Source organism: Rhipicephalus sanguineus, chromosome 10 (assembly GCF_013339695.2).
Source record: "Rhipicephalus sanguineus isolate Rsan-2018 chromosome 10, BIME_Rsan_1.4, whole genome shotgun sequence".
Lineage (NCBI taxonomy): Eukaryota > Metazoa > Arthropoda > Arachnida > Ixodida > Ixodidae > Rhipicephalus > Rhipicephalus sanguineus.
The window spans coordinates 82,494,905-82,504,895 of record NC_051185.1 but is presented as its reverse complement, the minus strand read 5'-3'; the positions used below and the strand labels follow the sequence as shown (position 1 = coordinate 82,504,895).

Here is a 9,991-nt window from a genome sequence, read left to right as displayed (position 1 = left end):
TCAAATGTATCTCGATACAGGAATACAGATACTCAAAAGTATCTCTGAAATACTATCGCGATACTCTTGTATCGCGATACTGCCCAGCCCTGTTTGAGATAACAAATACCACTTTGTCAAATCTAGGAACAAGTGTTTACGTCAACTGGAATGAATTCACTGGAGCCTGTGGCTGGGAAGGCCATCCTAATATTACAAGAATAACGGCATACTTGCAGCAAGCCGTTGTGCGTCCGCACATACTTTTAGAGAAATTTAGACACGGGAAAATTTTACACATTAGACCATCTTGCTAAAAAGAACTTAGTGTTTAATTTTCGTGCCACTATGAACTTCTTTACTATTATGGGACAATAGCTGGCAGTGAAATAAATTTTATACATAGCACAAATACTAAAAAGGTGAGTCACTCGAGTAAGAATTCACTAGGGCATGCAGCAGGCTTCTTCTAAGAAAAACGGTACGCAGTGTACAATCCACCAGCCACACGCACGCTCTGAACAAAGTAAAATGCAGCAATAGCCTAGTTTTACACGGAACTAACACTCATTCAAGTATGCACTCGCTATAAAAGCAGGGACATGCGGAAATTTTACTCTCGATAAGACTGCATTTTTATGATTCAAACTGATTAAGTGAATGAACTTTATTGTAAAATAGATGGCTGGTTTGTCTTTAAGCTAGCTGCCACGCGAAAGATGAGAAGAAGCCTCCGACAAAGACAGGCGCCATAGTGAACCTGTCTGAGGCTCCCTATTCTTGTTTACACTATGAGTGGAAAAACATTCCTCGTGAATATTTGCCTGCCACATAATCAGGAACGCACGTATTCGAGGCATGGTAAATTCTAGAGGACGCCGCAAAGTAAGCTAGAGTCAGTCTTGACTTGTGGATCACGCAACCCTGGGTGCTTGCGACTGTGCTGTGTTGCTTCTTGCCACGACGTTTCCGCACTTTGGCACAGGTACGCACGCAAGCCTCTCTAGGACATATATTTATTCAGCGCTAAGTCACTCTATGCCTCGTGAAGTTCTTTCAGTAATGGGCGCTCATATAGTGGGATTGCCTCCCATACTCTTTCGCGCCCGCTAGGCAATGCCAGATCATGATCTGTGTCTCTCTATAGAGAAGGAACAGGTGAGAGTTGGACTTCACTAATGTTGTAGGAATTCACAAATCTGGTGCCCTTGCATGGATATTCTTTAGGATGATGTTGCCCACAAGACACGGTAACTAACCTTCACCAACACAAGCCCCGTTATTTATGAAATTTTGTTGTGTAGATATTTGACAAAATGTGCACTCGTGCCTACTGCTAGCGGATCGGATAGTCTCCTGAGCTCTTGGGCATAGTCAGTGCTGGCCCGTAGCCAGAGGGGGAGGGGGAGCCTAGGGTCCCAGCCCCCCCCCCCGAAATTTTGGTGAAGTAGGTGTTCTTACCAAAAATAAGTACTGAAGAGTGGTGTTTTTCTAAAATAGTGAAGGTTTTCAGCAAGTGCCCCCCCCCCCCCCGAAAAAAATTTCTGGCTACGAGCCTGCGTCAGTGTGTTCGTAAAATCTGTAGCCGGCAGGTGAAAACTGTGCTTATACATGAAGCGCCATCTTGATCGCTTGCTGCTTGAGCTCAACAAAAGTATTCATGCATCCATGCATATCCCATTATGTTTATTTGCTGTGTCTGACACTGCCAAATCTGTTCAACTTCTTATTTCGTTACGTTTAAATGCGTTCGTTTACATGTATTATGTCTCGCAGTTAAGTTCATTGTATTTTTTACGCATGACGCTTTTTTTTCAGTAATAAAGTCGTCTTTTCTGTTGCGTTAACTTGATTCCTTTACTGTCGTTGCGCTAAGTTTGCTTCGTTTTGTGCTTACGATGTTCAGAAGGTTCAAGCTCAGCCTTAAACTCCTCGACCTCTTTATGTGTATTTATTTGTGATGATCGACTTCATTTATAGCAATACGGTTGAATTCTCATTCTGAACATTCGTACATAGTGTGTTTGCAGTTTCCGGCATGGTGTTTCCAGTAGCAGTCATCCCCACGGGCTGACGTGAAGTTTCGCCTCAAGCAGTAAAACTGCAGCTAACATTGGGAAGTTTGAACCATGCTCAACCCTACTCATTTCTTGCTTGCCTCTGGTCTTCTTTACAGTATATATAGCCTTGAGTAGCTGTTTGATCCGTGTACACGGGCAACTCCCTCTATTAAAATGCAAGGTAGATCCATGTTGCTTGAGGCTCTGCTTATCGTGACACCAACATTCGTGGCAGGCTGTCGTTGTAGCCGTTCTCAAACCATGATGGCGGTTTTAAGTATTTGGGATTTTTCCAAGTGTCGACAGGCTTGTCACATTTTCGCATTTCTAAGCAGGTGTGTTCTGGATGCGAATTCGCTTCTGCGATTGCAGTCGGTGCACTGGCTGTAACAATCGCACGAAAACACGAAAAAATATGAAGTACAATTGCGAAATAATGCCATGCTTTTGCATCCTGTTCTTTCAAATCCACAAAAACATACGGCGTGTACGTGTCACGCGTTGTGCTCTAAATGCCACCTGGAATTTTATATATATAAAGGTGTTATAAGCACTTTTCTACACAGCTATGACCAAATTGCATTTACCAGCGTTGTTTGTAGCTTTCTTCACAGACGTGAAGGTTGCACAGCGCCTTTCTGCACCAAAACATATTAACACCCCCGGACTTAAGCATGTAAGTATATTAGTTGTAAATTCAATGGCCAACACAAAGTTGGGGATTGTGAGCCTTTGAAGCGACTTTTCTTGGATATGTACTACTTTGATTATTCGTAAAGCTGTTGAGCATGTTAGTGCAAGGGCTGTGCAAGAATACGCGGAAGCTGTATCATGAGAAAGGTAGCAAGATGACAAACATTGGACGTGCAGGTACCAGATAACAGCGGAATGATTGTATACGACACAATACTTGGATTTGTATCATTGAATACCTTTAGATATTACCTACTTTCTCATTATAGCTCCAAAGCATTGCGCTCCTGCAGATGTTTGGGAATGAGAGAGAGATGAGAGAGATGCAAGAGCGAAAGAGATGAAAAGGAAAAGCAGGGAGGTTAGCCTGGTACTGGTTAAACCCCGGCACAGGGGCGAAGAAATAGGGGTTAGAATAGGGACACAGGGAGACATCGAATGTAAACGAAGATATCACGCGTGTACAAGCAGGTCCTTCGATTCATTGAATTCTAAGGCGGGTATAACTCTATTAGCGATTGTCTTCGTAATTACCTTGTAGGCGATGGACATCACGCTGATATTCATCTAATGAGCCAAGTTCTTGACAGACCCTTTCTTATGGATTAAGATGATCTTACCATTCTTCCAGGACTCTGGTAGGCACGCAATTATCAGACATTGCGTATACAGAATGGTCGACTTTTCGAAAACACCCTTACCATCGTCTTTTGACAGATCGGTCGTTACAATATGCGCACCAGGTGGCTTACCGCTTTGCGTTTCGTTCAAACCTTTCTGTATTTCATTCGGTCGTTACGGGTAGGATATCCGATTTTGCTGGATTACTGCATCTTCGTTTATCATCCTGGTTGTGCAGGACAAATGACTGTAGAACTCCACAGCTACTTCAGCTATCCTATCTATATTGGCAGTGGCACTGGCTTCCTTGTATCTTGTGCATGAATGTGGCTTTCGTCTGAGCCCAGTTTTCTGTTCATCGGTTATAAACTTCGTCCATTTTTAAATCATTTTACATTCTCTCCATAATTTATGTTCTTCTGTCGGCAAAGTTACGCCTGCTAGTTAACCTTGAATGTTATGCCAGATCTATTCTGTAAGTTGGGTTAGAGGCTTGCATGCTTTGCATTTCTGGATAAGATGTTTCACCTCTTAAGGGAGCTTTTCAGTGTACTGTCTAAAGTCACAGTACGCTGCTCCTCCATATAACAGTAAAAGAGGAAGGGCGAGAAGCACCCTAGCTGCAAGTCTCTAAAATATGTGCCAGCGCCACGTTGTCAATGTTCACCGCCTACTCGTTTCAGTTTGATACCTCCTTAGAAATATGGACATACAGGACCACTAATCAAAAAGACATAATCTGCAAAGTCGACGTAATGAGTTCTATAAGCCAAGACTACATTAGGTTTACGAGATCATGGAGCTTCCACAAGCAAAGGTAAGATTTTCCACTTGCATTAAATGTTCCTTGCAAAGGACGCATGCTTTTTTTCATTTACAGACAAAAGGTCAAGCTGCAGGGAGAGTTTTTTAAGCTCCTGCGAGATCGGATGACCATCTATCCTGGAGGTATTGTAACAATATTCATACCAGTTAAACAGCACGAAAGATTTCTACCACCTAAAAGTTGCGAAACATGTCGCAGAAGATTTACGAAATTGTTTTAAACAGGTGTAGGCCCTGGCTAACGAATCCGAGAAGCCAGAAGGAGTGTGCAGAACTGTAACAAAACCGGTAACCGCCAATGTTGTCACGATGTGTAGGACGCCCGGCACGTTTTTCTTGAGCACGCGCAATGAACACACGAAGGCGACAAGGTGTGACATAAACACACACTTCATTACACTCAACAAGACAATTACAAACACAGAAGAATAGGAATAACTAGAAATGACGAGGTCTCCAAAACCAAGCAATTAACACGTCATATCACGACCAAGTTCTACTCGCGTCCCTCCTCACACCTCGCCCGCTACCGCCGGTCGCTTACGAGAAGATCGTTCGCGATGTCACCCGACCGTCGCTCACTGCGTCCGTCGATACCGAAGCCTCCGTTGATGTAGAAGTGCGCTCCGCAAGCACTGTGACGTACTCGTGCGTTGTTCGTCTTCTGCAGAATGGGATTGGTGCCGGCAGGCACTCCTGGCACGTCCCAGCTCACCCTGGCCCGGGCACCGTTGGCGTGGCTGACGGGTGGCCGCAAGCCCGGGCTCGTTCAAGGTCGGCGGCGTAAGCGCTGACCTGTCCCACCAGCTCACTGCACAGCCGGCCAGCTGGACGACTGGATCGTGAAGACCGCTGCTCGCCGAGGCTAATACTCCGGCTGGCTCCACGCTCCACAGGACTGGGGCAAGACCCAGACTGCGCGGACCATCGGCTATCTTCCCCGTCGCCTTGACCGCCGTTCTCCTCCGCGCGCGCCCTCCAAGGTGGCGTCCCTCGCACGCGCACCTCTCGCTTCTTTTTCCTCTTCCATTTTTCTTTACCTGCATTCCGTCAATTTCCACTCTGGCCTTCCTCTTCTTTTTCCACTTCCCTTGGCATCCTTGACACTCTGGCACACCTCCGCCGCGCACCTTGACCCGCATGTTGCGACTTGCTCACCTTCAGTAATGCGAGAAGCACTTGTGAAGTTCAGTATGAGTGCCTAGAGTTCATAGTGGGCACTTCGAGATCGCGAAACGTGTGCTTTTCATAGGCGTATATCTCGCTAGGGCACTCATTGTTGGACTAGATGGGAGACGCGACTCAGCACAAATGAGTGAATGTCGCATTTGTGCTCGCGACGCTCCTGCCCTCTAGTGCGGCCATGGGTGGCATAGCGAGACATACGCCTGTGAGAAGAAGCACAAGGCTTTCACATCTGCCACGCCTGTAATGAGTTGTTTTCATAACCTAGTGTGGCATTAGTGAGGCAGTCAATACACTGCACGAGAATGTAGCTTCCAGACAGATCTTGCGTTCCTGCATAGCAATATTTTGTAGTTTTTGTATGGAGCGCAATCAGTAGAAGGATGCAGAAGGACAAAGAAACACACAGGGTGCTTTCAGTTATTGTCCTGTGCCCTTGAGCTAGTTGCTCTGCAAAGAAGAAAAAAGAAGACTGCAAAATATTACACCAACAACTTACATTTATACGATGACGCGTCATAACAAACAAGAAATTTTACGGGAGTGCGCAGGATACTGTGGGGTAAGCAGTAACCAAAATACCGATGCTTAGATAATCAAACCTAGTTGGAGCTACGCCGTGAAGAAGCGGAATCAAGGACAATTATTTGTACTCATCCAGATAAAAAGCTGAGTGAATTTACCAATATAACCTAATTTCCAGCAGGCCATTAGGGTAACATTAGCTAGTTTTTGATTATTGTCATCACCATGACGACGACATTGATTTAAAGAATGAGTTGAAGTTTACCTTGTTTGCGACCATAGACAAATTCAACAAAAGCGATGTCGCCACTAAGCACGACGAATTTTTTAATGTACATGTCGTACCATTAGTGCTGATTGATTGTCTGTTAAAAAGGCTCACAAGCCCATTAGAACTCCTTTAACGCAATCGCGTTAAAGAGCTCATTTCGCAGAAATGCCGCTGGTTGTCAGCGAAAAATCATCATCTTGTCCGTTGACCGAAAAATTGAGGAAACTTCAAATAAAATACAAAATTATAAAAAACAGTTTTTTTGCTACGCATTAAGTTCATGTAAATATAAGAAGCACTAGTATACTGTGTTTTTGGGCGCGCTTCAAAAACAACGACACACTGAGGCACACAGAAACTACAAACGAAAGCGTGTGCCTCACTGTGTCCTTGTTTTTCAAGTGCGTACCAAAAATACAGTATGCTATTCCAACCAGCCCAAGAAACAGCACTCCTGAAGCACTAGTGACGTCTTATATGGAAAGTTACATTAGGCTTCCTAGGCTATGTGGAACTGGTTGATGAGCCCTGTGCACATCACTTATACACCATTTTCCGGACGCGCTCAAGTGCCGCCATCTTGGACTGATAACGTTGCAGTTTTGTATCCGCATCAAATAAACAAACAGTGCTACGGTGAACGAGCACCCACGAAAACGCTTGGGTCGGTACATTCAACGTTTCATGACCATGATCATTTCATATTACGACGTAGAATATCGGCGAAACAATCACTTGTCAGCCCAAGATGGCGGCCCCCATGAATCGAAAATAAAATCGTGTATAGGTGTGCGAGGGAGTCAGTCTGATGGCGCCGTAACATTGCGAAAAGCCAGCCGGTGCTGGGGTAACCTGACTCCAGAGACTGCCCACCGAACGCACAGGAGTTCGCGGGATCTGCAAGAACGGCCCTTAGCCACCGAGATGCTGTGCTCTAATCTCCCAGTATCACTTTGCTGCTTCATAAATGTTGTTCAGTGAAAGTAACTCGCAATATGTACACTCCCTTAAAGGAACACTGAAGCACATTGTCACAATAACGAGCCCAGGCAAATACTCTTGATCACGATCGAGAACAATCGCTGCTGCATGGGCACAACGACCACGTTTCTGATAGGTTAATCTCATTCGTAATTGTGGTGCAAGCAACAGCGCCGGGTTGCGGATGATTGGCTCATAGAGTGAGCGAAATCACGATCGAAAATTCCCGCTCGATATTGATTCAAATGAAGTTCTTTGCGAGAGGAAATGGCCAGTGTTATGCCCACACGAAAGCGATAACCAGCGCATTAACAAATAAATCCAGCCAAGAGTCGGCGTTTGGGCTTGCTGGAGCAACGGAGAACATAAGGTGGAATGCTGTTGGTTGCAACGTCACTGGTTCGAATCGTGACTTTCTAAATTTTTTAAAAAAAGTATAATGTAAATGCGAACGTGACTCCTCGAAGGAGCCGCAAATTGCCATTAAAAGGAAATCGCGTTGGTCTCAGCGGTAGACGCTTCTTCCTGTAGCAGAGACAAGGGCACAATAGAGTCAAACGCGCTGGAAGACTGCGCTGAATATAACTTCAGTAACTCGTCTGCTTGTACATGAACGCAACTTAGAGACAGCCTTGGCGGAAGCGAGGCAGCATTATGAGCTAAGCGCTGTTGCGGCAGCCGACGGCCCTCCAGCAACACTCCGCACTCCTCTCAATATAGATATCAAAGTCGTTACCTCAGTTTCACGGCAATAACAAATATATGGACACTTTAGGTGAATGTTTCCCGTCGCCGTCGTCGTGAGGTTCCGTGTAAAGGCCAAAATGGATAGCATCGCCCAGCGCGTCGTATGTTCTGTGTGGGAGTGAAAGCACTGAACGGCTTCCTGCGATGGCAGGTCAAGCGAAGAAGAAACGGGCCGACCGTCTCCATCGAGCGACATTCCATTATTCTAAAACTATGCATTTTGTTCACCTTTTATGAAGCTGCGTTTGTATGTATTAAGAATGCATAATGTTATTTGTGTCGTCTATGCTCTGAGTGTGCATTCGGGTGCTAGGGTCCCGTCAGGCAGAGTACATCTGCCTTTTGCCCTTCTATCCACGACATTTTTTGTCTGAAAATAAATAAACAAAGAAGCATGGAGGGGTACCGGAAGGGGGGGGGGGGGCGCTGCGTGGCTGCGGCAGCAATGCTGTACTTTGACCGGCCGGGCGTGGTCGGGCGTGCGGTATCATTACAGGAATGAGCAGCCGGCTCAAACCAATGTACCCGTTCTGTTCTCATCTCAGTCTTTGCGTTGAAACCAAAGATAGCGCGAATGTTGCTTCACTAGCTCCAGCGGCCACGCTTCTGTATGCCAGCGTTTCGTTGCTTTAAGCCAGGCTACATGCGAAATCATTAAGGTGCTAGCATTACTTCGTATTATATACCCGAATTGTTGCTGTCGCTTTCATAGACTCGCCTTTGCACAGAAACTTATTTTTTTTTTCGCGATTTAGAGCTTCGGTGGAAGCAATACCCTCCTTTTGTTTGAGAACAAAAACAAAACAAAAAGCAACGAAAGACACCACTTCGCGGTTCAGCCATGCAGACTGCATGATCAGACCTGGCGACTGCATTAGTGACGGGCTACGCATGTGGCGGCTGTCTCGGTAATGCCTCGAAAGTAGCACCCTTCTTTTTGTAGATTAGAAGTATGTTGTCTGGACGGGAGTTACCCACTTTGCAGGCATCTTCTACTTATCAGTGAATTCGTTAAACACGACTTCATCGCAATCCTAGGCGCTATGGCAACCAAATGCCGAGCAGAACTTCGGTTTGGCGAGTCCACTTCTAGTGGGCGCATAGGCTGCAGGAACATAAAAGGCGAGATTGTTATCGTGAGAATCTCTGAGAGAATTGAGCAGTGCGACGGCAACAAACCGCCTCAGAGCCCCACTATCGTCGCTTCACTGGTCAGTAGATAAAAGAGTAAGCCTATGCAGTGACGTTGCGAGTAGCCTTAGATGACCTCACTTCGCGACGTTTTTTTTTTTTTCTGTCGTCCTCCTTACCTTCGCTCCGTATGCGAAGGTGACGTTCCTGCGGCGAACGTTTCCCCGTTTACAGCCGTTGTTTAATAAATAACAATTTTTGGATCTTCAATTGCCACAACCACACTAATATTATGAGGCAAGCTGTACCGGAAATTTCGACCACCTAGGGTTGTGTAACGTCAGGGGCGTAGGCAGAAACTTTTTTTTTTTTTTTTGGGGGGGGGGGGGTTCAACCATACTTTATGTATGTTCGTGAGTGCGTGCGTTTGTATGTGTGTCTGTATATAAACGCAAGCAAAACTGAAAAGTTTCGGGAAGGTGGTTGAACACTCAAATTCGCCATGGCTCGGCCCTGTTTAACGTGCACCTAAAACCAAGTACACGGAACTGTAGCTATAACTAAGTATATGGGCCTCTAAGACCTCTAGCACTTGCGCCTGCATCGAGAATACGACCACTGCGGCCAGGATTGAACCGGCGAACTTCGGGTCAACAGTCCAGGAAGCTAAGAACTATTCTACCGCGGCAACGGCCAATATTACAGTGATATCGAGAAAAGAGCATTCGCACGCAAATTAGTTGACAGATTACGAATTTCTGAAAAATTCAATAACTGATAATAATTTCAATGTCCCTTTATTACCTAGCTCGAAAGAGCCAGAAAATCTAAATAAGCAAATATGCCAGTACCGTGTTTACAAATACTGTCACTGGACAATAAATCTGGACTTGATCTCCTGAGAAGGAGTCGTTCCAACGCACCATGCAGCACGTAATTAAAATGTTGCCTCGTAGGATGAACAGCGTGTTGG

The 9,991-nt window shown here is 45.5% G+C and overlaps 1 long non-coding RNA gene across 1 annotated transcript; it reads left to right on the top strand.

The window, feature by feature from the left end:
* The first annotated feature begins 4,041 nt into the window (after positions 1–4,041).
* Positions 4,042–6,373, top strand: LOC119372169 (uncharacterized). The gene is made up of 3 exons (XR_005179451.2): positions 4,042–4,170; positions 4,234–4,301; positions 4,849–6,373. It is a non-coding gene; the product is annotated as an uncharacterized LOC119372169 (long non-coding RNA).
* The last annotated feature ends 3,618 nt before the right edge of the window (positions 6,374–9,991 follow it).